Source organism: Corvus moneduloides, chromosome 2, assembly GCF_009650955.1.
Source record: "Corvus moneduloides isolate bCorMon1 chromosome 2, bCorMon1.pri, whole genome shotgun sequence".
Lineage (NCBI taxonomy): Eukaryota > Metazoa > Chordata > Aves > Passeriformes > Corvidae > Corvus > Corvus moneduloides.
This window is the reverse complement of record NC_045477.1, coordinates 116,758,229-116,768,925: the sequence shown is the minus strand read 5'-3', so window position 1 is coordinate 116,768,925 and position 10,697 is coordinate 116,758,229. Positions and strand designations below refer to the sequence as shown.

Below are 10,697 nucleotides of genomic sequence, written 5' to 3'. Positions count from 1 at the left end.
GCAATAATTAAACAACAAAGCTTAAAGAATATGAAACAAGGAAATTTTGTTGCCATGCATTTACGTCAACCTATTTGGACAACAAGATTGTGCAACTTTCTTGGCCCAAAACATGCATAAAGGAGTTGTCAAATTTCTCCAAATGCTTTGGCCAAAATCATTGTGATTTTTTTTCCATCGGAAATGTTGAAATACTTGTTTAATATTGATCCAGCATTTTGCAACGACATTTCATTTATTAAATTTACCCTCAAATAAAACTCAAAAGGGTGAAAAAATGTAGGGCAAGGAAACAAACAGATTTTTCTGATTCACAAGCAAATATCTAGTTGGACTTGGAATAAGATAAACATTGTTTTTGCTGAAGCACACGACCTGTGGGTAAATTAGAACTCTACTTTCCCAGTTCAGTTCATGAAAGTCAATTCAACTATTTTTACAGATTTATTTGTGACATAATATATTAATCAGACCTCAAAAGCTCAACTGATCTATTTGTTCCATAAATTCTACGCTGTAAAAACCTGCTTGCTAGCACTGACTTTGATGAGTGAATGATGCAGTCCTGTAAGAATGTAGTTGGAATTCTGTTGTCCACATGTTGTGAATAAAGGCTTAACCCTCTCATATCACTTCTCTATACAAACTGGCTGGGAAGGAGTAAAAAAATTGCCCCTGTGTCTATCAGACCAGCTGAAAAAAACCCCCAATGGCATGCTTGCAACATTGTTTTAACTTTAATTTGTTTCTTCTGGCACCAAACAGGAGGGGTGAGTACAAGTGATATGAAGAGGTATAAAACATGATAAAGAGCGTCCCTGAAGTGTCCAAGGCCAGGCTGGATGGGGCTCTGAGCAACCTGGTCCAGTGGGAGGTGTCCCTGCCCATGGCAGGGCGATGGAACTGGATGATCTTTAAGGTTCCTTCCAGCCCAAACCATTCTATGATTCTATGAAAATCTTTGCTCATCTGGTACCTCAAAGAGCTGATTTAGCCAGATTATAGGTCTTTTTACTTTAATTCTTCTAGGTCAATGCACTTATTGATTTCTTCATGGTTTTGGCAACTTGCACCCCAACAGCGCTGGGTTCTCTTCTCTGTCATGCTGCTCAGGGGAGCAGTAATTTTGTTTAAATAAATATCTATATCAGTTTAATTTTTGGGCTTTGGAATGTGTCTCCCTTTTCAATCTTCATCCTAGAGACAACTCAAAGGTTTTAGACCCTAAATGTCCAGCACATGAAACCCAACTAAAATATGAGTATAGAGTGCAAGAAATACCCTCTGCACGCCAGGTCAGGTGGGATGGAAGGTGTCTCTTTAAGCAGACATTTCTAGCTGTTTGCACAGATTTTCAGATTTCCAGATTTTCCACTATCATTTGCTATCAGCATCCATTTAATCTTCCCCATGCTTTCTTTAAAGGTGGTCTTTTGTTCATAACTTAATCCCAGGAACTCCATCCCTAATCGTTTGCCCAAAAGTGACAAGAAAGCATAGGTACACATATTATTTGAAAAAGTGACACCCAAAGTGATGGAAGGAGATTTAAGTTCTTTATCAAATCAACTATTTTGTGAATAGTAAAAAACTGTGTACATACCAAACAGCAAAAAAAGGAGTTTGTAACACAGCAATAATTGTTTTCGCTGGGGAAAAGCATCTGAATCAATAAGCACTAAGGTTGCAGACTGGTTTTGCTAATTGATTCATGATCTGGGCAACTTCTAAGCAACACAGTTACTACTGCTGGCCTTTAAAAAAGTTGCACTTGTTCTGAAGAGCTACTAAATAACTAAAACAATACTGTTATTTTTAAAGGTCTCCTAATTCTGCCATTTCAAATCGATGTTAATCGTTTGAGGTTGCTGCCTTTGTGAGGAAATGTTCAGGATATGTTAATGCAGTTCAGCTTGGTGCTCTTCTATCCGGGAAGCCATTTTAGAAGTCACTTGACTCAGACAGACTTTCACACAAGGTTTTACATATTTAATGCCAGGTCTGGTCTCCACCATGACTTAGCAAGAAGCTGCATTTCTAGTTCTCTTCCATGGGTCTGTGTTTCCATCATGTATGTTATAAAGGTGCATAAGTTGGCATGGAAATCTAAAATATTCTCTATTTGCAATGAGAACTTCATTCATAATGGATAGGGGATGTCTTTATGCTACAGTCAGGTATCAGATCTTTCACCAGGTGTTGCCTTCACCTTGATAAATCTGGCCTTGGACTGTTTACTGTCTGACCAGGTAGCAACCTGTATCTCTATGCCTGAGGGATGTGAGCATTTCCAGAGCACCTTTTGAAGTCAGTGATCACTTGTGGAAAGTATTAAAACCTGAGATCTTCATTAAGTATCAAGTGTATGAATTGCAAAAAATCCTCAAGGGGGCATTTGAGTCTGGAGGAAGGCAAGGGAGAAAAAGAGTACGGTAGAGAAGACTTTCTCCAGCTCAGTATCCTTTTAGGGAAAAGCCATTCTTTAGACAGACCTTGTCAGGGAATCTGTTCCCATCTGAAAGATGTGGAAACTGCCAGAGATCTTTTCCCTTGAAGGATATTGATAGAGGCTATCTCAAGCTAGGAGAAAAGTATAGATATGTATTAAAAATGGAATTGCTCGTTTTACTTTTTCCTCTACAGCAGTCCACCATACACCTTGCTTAGTTTACTAAGTTGGCTATACTGAATTATTTACCCTTTACCATAAGGTCTAAGTAGCATCATGGATGACTATGAGGTGTCTGGAAAATCATGGAGAGAAAGAGTAAAGAGAAAGAGAAAGAGAAAAAAGAGAAAGAGAAAAGAGAAAGAGAAAAAAAGAGAAAGAGAAAGAGAGAAAGAGAAAGAGAAAGAAAGAAAGAGAAAGAGAAAGAGAAAGAGAAAGAGAAAGAGAAAGAGAAAGAGAAAGAGAAAGAGAAAGAGAAAGAGAAAGAGAAAGAGAAAGAGGAAGGGGAAGGGGAAGGGGAAGGGGAAGGGGAAGGGGATGGGGAAGGGGGAGGGAGAGGGAGAGGGAGAGGGAGAGGGAGAGGGAGAGGGAGAGGGAGAGGGAGAGGGAGAGGACTGAGCTGAGGCAGCTGGAAGCCTTAATGGGATCTCCCCAAGCCTTTTGTCTCTCTTTTACTTACAGACACTGACAATGTGAGCCCCAGTCTGACTGGTGATCACCAAGTCCCCTCATCTACCTCATTTTGTGAGCACACTGAGCTGTTACAGGTTTCCCTTCAAATGCCAAACCCAGCACTGGCCAGGTGAGCTGAGCTCCTGTTTCTCTGCACAGCTGGAGATCTGATAAAGAGACCTGGCTGTCTGAGCCCTGAGCATCCCTTAGACACTCACGCCACCCAGCTCTGACTGTCACAACACAGCAGGGGGACAGGAAAGTGAGCAGGCAGGTTTCTGAGCTCACTCTTAACTGTAGGCAAAGACACTGAGCAGGAGAGAGGGAGAGGCAATCCAGTGCATGTATTCAGTTGGCAAACTGAAGAAACACCCACCAGTATTCAGTTCTGAATGGATTATCCAGACATTTCCTTGGATAGTAACACAGGTTTGGAAACCAAGCATAGCTAACCATATGGATTAACAAAGAAAGAGAGTGCATATTGCACTTTAGATTCTTTCTGTAAATGCTTTAACAAGGCCTAAATAATCATTAAGCTACATAATCTCCCTGAAACTTCAGACAAAGTAGGATTAAGTCCTTGTGAGGGGAAGAAGGGAACAGAAAAACTGGTCCCAGTGTTGCTCACTGATTGTACTTTAGGAAATATTTGTCACTATGGTATTTTTTGGGAGAGTTTTTTGCCATTTGAGGCTCTTGCACAGAAGTGAAATCTGAGGGTTGCTTGCTCCACATGCTTCAAGAACCATCTTCTGAAGAGCAGCTTCCCGTGAGAGGCATGTAGCATTCACAGACAGATGGGGCTCAGCTAGAAGGCTTCCAAAGGCTACCAAATCTGCTGGGTTTTCCTTGGAGCTACAAGGAGGCCTTAGAGAAACACAATGAGGCATTTCCACCTTTTCTGTTGTTCTGTATTATGTTCTCTACTGTGCAGCCATTTAGACAAGTTGCTTCCTTTAAAGGCTCTTTCCATTCCTTCTGCTGGTGCCACATTTAAAGCCATGATCTCTCTGCAGTAGGAAGTAAGGGATAGGAGGGGGTGTGAAAGTAATGAGATCTTCAGAGGTTTCTTTCAAAAGCTGAACAAAATCAGAATTTCTTCTTAATTGTTTTCAACTATTTTTAAATCAATATAGATCTGACTGAAAACACTTCTGATTAAGAGAAAATAAAAATCTGAGGTATATAAACACTCCAGAAAAAAATATTAAGAGTTTCATTTTTAGAATAGGGGTGGTGGCATTCATTTTTAAATAATTTACAGAGCAATTATGCATTTTATCATATCAATCTCTAAAGAGAAAACTTATCACATTTCTCCACAGTGTTGATTAATATTTAGTTCTTTGGAATGCTCTTAATTCAAGCAACCAATTAAAATTAGTTTTTCTTCTGCCTGGTCATACTTGAATTTAATCTGATTTTAGCAGTATTGACAGAAAAAATTTCTGTTGATAATTCCTGATGTTTCAAACATGTTCAAAATCATAGAACCATAAAATGTTGGAAGGGACAACAAATGCTGGAATGTCCCTTCCCTTGGGTTGGCAGGCACCTTCAAGATCATATAGTTCCAACCCCCCTGCCGTGGGTAGAGACACTTTCCACTAGGCCAAGCTGCTCAGAGCCATGTCCAACCTGGCTTTGAACATTTCCAGGGATGCTCTTTGCCAGGAGAAACTCAACAGGAGTGACAGTGGTCAGATGCAAGCAGGTGGGCCAGCATGAAATAGCAATGAAACACTAATAAACAGTGCAGCCCCAATGTTGTTCTGTCTCACAGGTACCCACTGACAAGGAGAATTTCAACCTCCTCTGAAATTTCTGGGAAGTCCTCCCAGGGAAAGTGGGCAATACAAAAACATGCTGTCAGGAGGACAACAAAACCTGGCACAGCAGTGTGGCAAGCATGTAAATTTGACTTTACAACTCCAAATAAGAGCTGGCTGGTTGGAGGCATGACTGTAAAAGTCAGGACAACTGCACTAAGCTTGAGGCAACAACATGAATCCAGCATGAATTTTACATTGTTAGAGAAAAGGACAAGCTATGGTCAGTGTGATCAGAAATAGATAGCAGTGGGTGAAGTCCTCTCTTTGCAAAGAGATTTATTCTTTCTTTGGAAAGAGATTCAAACCCCAAGCAGAAGTCAGTTGAGCACAGGTTAAGGGTCAGAAGGGTGCTCAAGCTCTCCACTGAAGTTACCTAAGGGGAGCATAAAAGAAGATCACAAGGGGAAGGGCCAGAGCCAGGATTTGCATCTTGGCAATAAGGCTAAATTGGAGAAGGCAGATCAAAGGACAGGGATAGAGAACATCAATGTGGCAAGAGAGAAGAAGAGGAGCCACTGCTTCTTAGGAAAGAATGAAGAAGGGAACATCAGGCCACAATACTTTGCACCCAGGTGGGGAATGGAAAGGCAGATAAGGATTTCTGCAGAGAAAACATTGGGCAAAGGGATATGGGTCTCTAAGGAAGAAGAGTGAAGCAAATCACTCAGGCTCTTAGGTTTGGCTCTGCTACTCCTTTCAGATGGGACATGAACAACAAAGGACAGGCAAGAAGAAGCAAGGTGGCTTGAGCAGTGTCAGTCAGAGGGAGGATGCAATGACCACAGTAGAGGAAGAGGAGACTTGCAGAGGATGGATTGGAAGGAGGCCAAAGGTGGGAGAAATGGGCAAAACCAGGCACACACTAGAAGGTGTGGATATGAATCATGGCTTACCTGGCAGGAGAAGGGAAGAGTTTGGGAGGTGAAATGAACAGAAAGATCTCATGAGAAACTCTCCAGATGTGTGAATTGTAAGGACATGAAGGGGGTGCACATGGAGGCACTAGAGGGACACAAGGGAGAGGAAGGAGGAGGGAGAAGGATTCCAGGAAACGAAGCAGAGAGTAGTGAAAGCTGGGTTTAAAAAACATTACAAATACACAAACCCAAAGATCCCCAGTGCCTACAAATGGCATCTTTTCTCTGTTTCAGGGGAGGTGAAGGGGATAGAATTGTTTTGACTTAGATCTCCCTTGTTTTGCCTGCAGCTGCTGTTTTCCTGCATGCAGTACAGTGTCTGTTTCAGAGAGATGAAAATACCCTGTAGAATGGAGATAGCCATTGTCTACATTACACAGGCGGTGCTGCTCCTCCACCAGGCAGTTTGTAAACAGCAGCTTCCTGGCTAAAATGAATTTTTTTTTTTCTTGGCAAAAATATTAACACCAAATGCCTTTTCCTATTTTTCATTCAAGGCAATGGGCAAAAGAAAACTTCAGAAGCATTCATATGAATATTTAAAAGTAGGGAAAATAAACAGTCTAGATATGCTGCAATTCCATCTCGTTCCCACTGGCAAAATGATGTCAATACATCTCTCCAAAGAGCAGTTACACTGGCATTTATTGGTCCTCGTCAGCTGCTGATTGGAGGGGGAAGGAGGTAATGTTCAAGAAACCAGCATATTGGAGGGGTCCCATTTCGTGCTTTGGGATTTGGATTTGCTCACAGCATTACCCAGCTCCACCAATTCATTTCCCCTTGCCCACGTAGGTTCAGCAGTGAATCAGATTCGTCTGTGCCTTCCCCTCCCTGTTCTCCCATTACTGAAGGAGGCGACACGGTGAGAAGTGTGAGCCGAGGGTGATTAAAGGGATTCCAATTCCATGCACCAGCGGTTGCTCGGGAGGCCCGTGACTTTATTTGCTCTTATCTGTGAGCCATTTACGCCACATTTAACCCACTGTGTGACAGAAACAATACCATGCTTAATTCTTACCGCTCCAGTGGAAGTGTACTTGGGATTGTGAATATTCAGGTTTTAAAAGTATCCGTACTATTCCCAGTGTTTTAGTTTGGGCTGAGCGATTGTTGCTTTTTATTTTTATTTTTTTTCTGGAGGCCGAAAGTCACTGCTCAGCTCTTGCCACTGCTCTCTTCTTTCTTGTGCCTTCCTGCTCTGACAGCTGACAAAAGATACCTCCTGTGCTGTTTCACTGGAACCTCTCCTATCTCTTACCTGTATCCTGTAGCACATCAGATGGGATAAAGATAAGGAAAGCTTTCCCGTTTTAGTGCAGGAAATGAAAGTGGTTGACCAGGTGCGACAGAAACAGCTCACAGTTGCCTACATTAATACACAATAGCCTGAACTCGTAAATTATGTCTAGTTTGTCCTCTGAGTGGGCAACAAGATCCAGAGCTCATCTGCGGAAAGCCTGAAAAGAGCTGGATTCAAGGAAGAGCTGGATTCTCTGGATGCTAGAGAGCTGGAACAGCCCTGCCCCGAGGCATTTCTGATGCAAGCGCGGGGAGTACGCGGCCCACTGGGGAAAGCTTTGATGACGGAGTGGAACACATCCTTTCCGCAAGAAATTCCTCCGGGAGAGATGGTGGTGCAAAACCTGCCCGGCTTCCCATGAAAAGCCTTCCCCAGGCTACCTTCGGGAATGCCTCTGCTGTGGTGCAGCGCAGCAAAGGGCGGAACAAAACCCGTCCCCACCGCCTCAGCAGTGGGCGTAAAACAAGCCCAGCAATTTGAAAGGCAAAGAGCAGCCTCCTCAGTGAGGTGACTAAAGAGGGACGAATAATAGATAAGGTGCTTTGCAAGTCAAAACAAATTTAACTGGCTTTGGTCAATGTGATGGGAGACTGGGCAACCGCAGGGGAATTATGCTCTGCAATAGTTTAATAGGGTGTAGGCAAGACACGTTTCAAATGGCCACATGACATGAGAAAACGCAAGAAAATGAAAAGGTTTTAGTGAAATATTTCACTTTGACCAGAAATCACTTGCCAAGTTTTTCCGTTAATGAATAGCTTTGTGTTAACTAAAAGCTGTGGTTTTGTTTGAAATAAAAATTGCTGAAGTCCAGCTGTGATGTGCTTTCTGCTGCTAAATATTTCTAAATCAGTGGATATAGCAAGTCTCAGCTCATATGTAACCAACAAAAAATCCAGAATTGCTTGGCACTGCTGAAAAGCAGTTATGAAAGAAGTTATGGGGAGAAAACCACTATTTCTCCTAACGATAGAAGGTTCTGAATATTCTGTGTCTTGATGTTATCTCTTCTTTAACCTATTCAATATTACCACAAAAATTCCCTCTCTGATTTCAACAATGCTGTCAGCAAATATTCCAGAGTTAAAAGTAGAAACCCTGAACAATTTATTCATAACCTTAGCCTCATTTTTTATTTGCAAAGTACTGGTGAATACATTTCGTATTCAGAAATGTGCTTATTGCCAAGTATTTTTCAATTAATCCTTCAGTGTGCACAGCAATTATTCATAGGATTTAAATGTTGAGCTTTTGTTATGTCATTTTATTCATTTGTCACTGTCTTCTGGCTCCTTAACCCATGCAGAACTTCTCCTTGCACAAGAATTTGTGACATCACGTCTTTGTGTGAACGAATCTGTGAAGGAAGATTTACAGATATGTAATTATCAGCCAGCAGCTGATCAGCACCAAATTAAGCACTCTTGTAAACAGCGCTTCTGACAGATTTGGCTACAGCAGTTCTTACCAGCTTCAGTGAGATTTCTGTGGTACAGGTGATGGTGATCTGGCTCTTCTGTGTAATGTCTTAGACATGTTAATAGTGCCTGTCTGGGGCCGATTTTTTAAAGGTATATCAGCATAACAAGTTGAAGGGTTACCTCCAAGTAAGACATGAAAAGACTAAACTGACCAAGTGTTTAATCTCTTTATCAGGAACTGTAGTGACAGGACAAGGAATAAGGGGAAATTAAGGTTTCATATTAGGAAGAAATTTTTTACTGTGAGGGAGGTGAGGGACTGGTACAGGCTGCCCAGAGAAGTTGTGGATGCCCCATCCCTGGAAAAAAAAAAGCAGCAGGAATACAAAATCTCCTTTGCCACAACTTTTCTCAGGTCACTGAAAGCATTTTAATTTGTCCAGGCTTTTTTTACCCTCTTTTCCTTTCTGTGCCGCTTTATATTGCCATTTATTCTTTGATCTCTCTCCCCTTTTACATAAATGATTTGCCCTGACACCAATACACCACGGCGTAAATGAATCACTGCAGCAGTCATTATGAAAATATAAATCACTGGTTATCTGTTCCTGCATGTGTAGGCAGACAATATATTCAGTAATAAACCATGTGCTGAAATGGAGAGATTTATCTGCTGTGTAATCTTTGGGAAAATGCTTGTACCTAATATGGATCTGTGGAACTGTGATCTCACCCAGTACGAGGTGGGTGTGGAGGAGCAGGATTGGTTTCTGTTCTCATAAAAGAAAAAAATGTAGCCAAAAATGCATCCAGGCCAGAGTGAAAAACAATAAATATTCCACAGAGGATTAAAGGGAAATGCCAAGTCAAGAGAAAGATAAAGCCATAACCCACAGAATGGGGAAGAAATCCCTTAGTAAAAAAACAACTTCCCATACGGTCTCCCAATACCCAAGAAGAATCAGGGGCAGTAAGCAGGAAGAGTAAAAAAAATGTATTATGTCTTGAATTGCTTCTCTGACTATATTCCCAGCAATGCAGATTATCCTCAGAGGTAGAAAAAGAACAGATGTACACAATAATAATTCCCAAAAGATAGAGTCTATTAAAAAATTCCTCCAGGACTTTTTACGACACTATCTCCTGGAGAAAGCCAGCAGGTGGGAAAATCCTCCAACCTATTTGTCAAAGTGAATCATCACCTGGATTTGATGTTGATTGTGGAGGAGGTAAGGTTCCCAAACCTTTCCTTACCTACACAGCCACATCGAGGACAACTTCAGCAAACAGCAGAAATAACAAACACAGAGGCAGCAGCTGTTGGCCATTGCTGCACAGGCAGTGGAACTGATGCCTTGGAGTGGCTTCCTGGAAACAGTCTAGAGAAGATTAAGAGAATAAAAGCAGGTATTTATTGAAGGGCCTTCAACAAAGGTACACTATGGGCACAGAGCCCTAGGGCTATACCCAAAAAAGGACGCCAGGTCACGGGTTTTTCACACTTTTAGAAGTTTGGTCCCTTTGCATATCAGGGTTAATTCTCCAATTATGATTTCAGGTAATGATGTCATTACCCCAAGTTTGTTCCACCTTTCCAGAGGCTCAGTTTACATATTTTGGAGCCTGGGACAACAGGGTGTCTTTGAGACCCAGACCCAGAAAGGATTTGTTATGTCTAACCAGGATGGGAGAACAGTAGCTAGCAGGCTATGGAGTTTTAGTTACACACTAAAGCAGTACAGGATCGGAAAAATATAAAAGCTAAATCCTAAGGCATAACAAGGGTAAAATGGGCATAGTCTAAACCCACCTGGCACCTGCAACACCTCCCTCTTTTAATCTGATTGTCCATCTGATGTGTTCTGCAGATGGAGGGAGGTGCTTACATTAACCACTGAATGGAAACCCCTCCCTCATTTTCAGTGTCTCAATTATAACCTGTCACAGAGCAATGCTAGGAATGTGCTTAGCCCTTGACAAGCTCAGGCAGAAAGTGAAGATAGGGATCTCTGAGATGTCATCCCAATGCCGTCAGAATGTGCCTGTGCAAGTCCCATCAAAATCAGCTGGAAAACTCTGTGTGTGCCTGTGAGAAAGGCT

The 10,697-nt window shown here is 41.9% G+C and overlaps 1 long non-coding RNA gene across 1 annotated transcript; it reads right to left on the bottom strand.

The window, feature by feature from the left end:
* Window positions 1-8,286: 8,286 nt before the first annotated feature.
* Window positions 8,287-10,447, bottom strand: LOC116436747. Its single transcript, XR_004237057.1, has 3 exons — window positions 10,408-10,447; window positions 9,852-9,976; window positions 8,287-8,533 (listed from the first exon to the last, which is right to left on the bottom strand). It is a non-coding gene; the product is annotated as an uncharacterized LOC116436747 (long non-coding RNA).
* Between the last annotated feature and the right edge of the window lie 250 nt (window positions 10,448-10,697).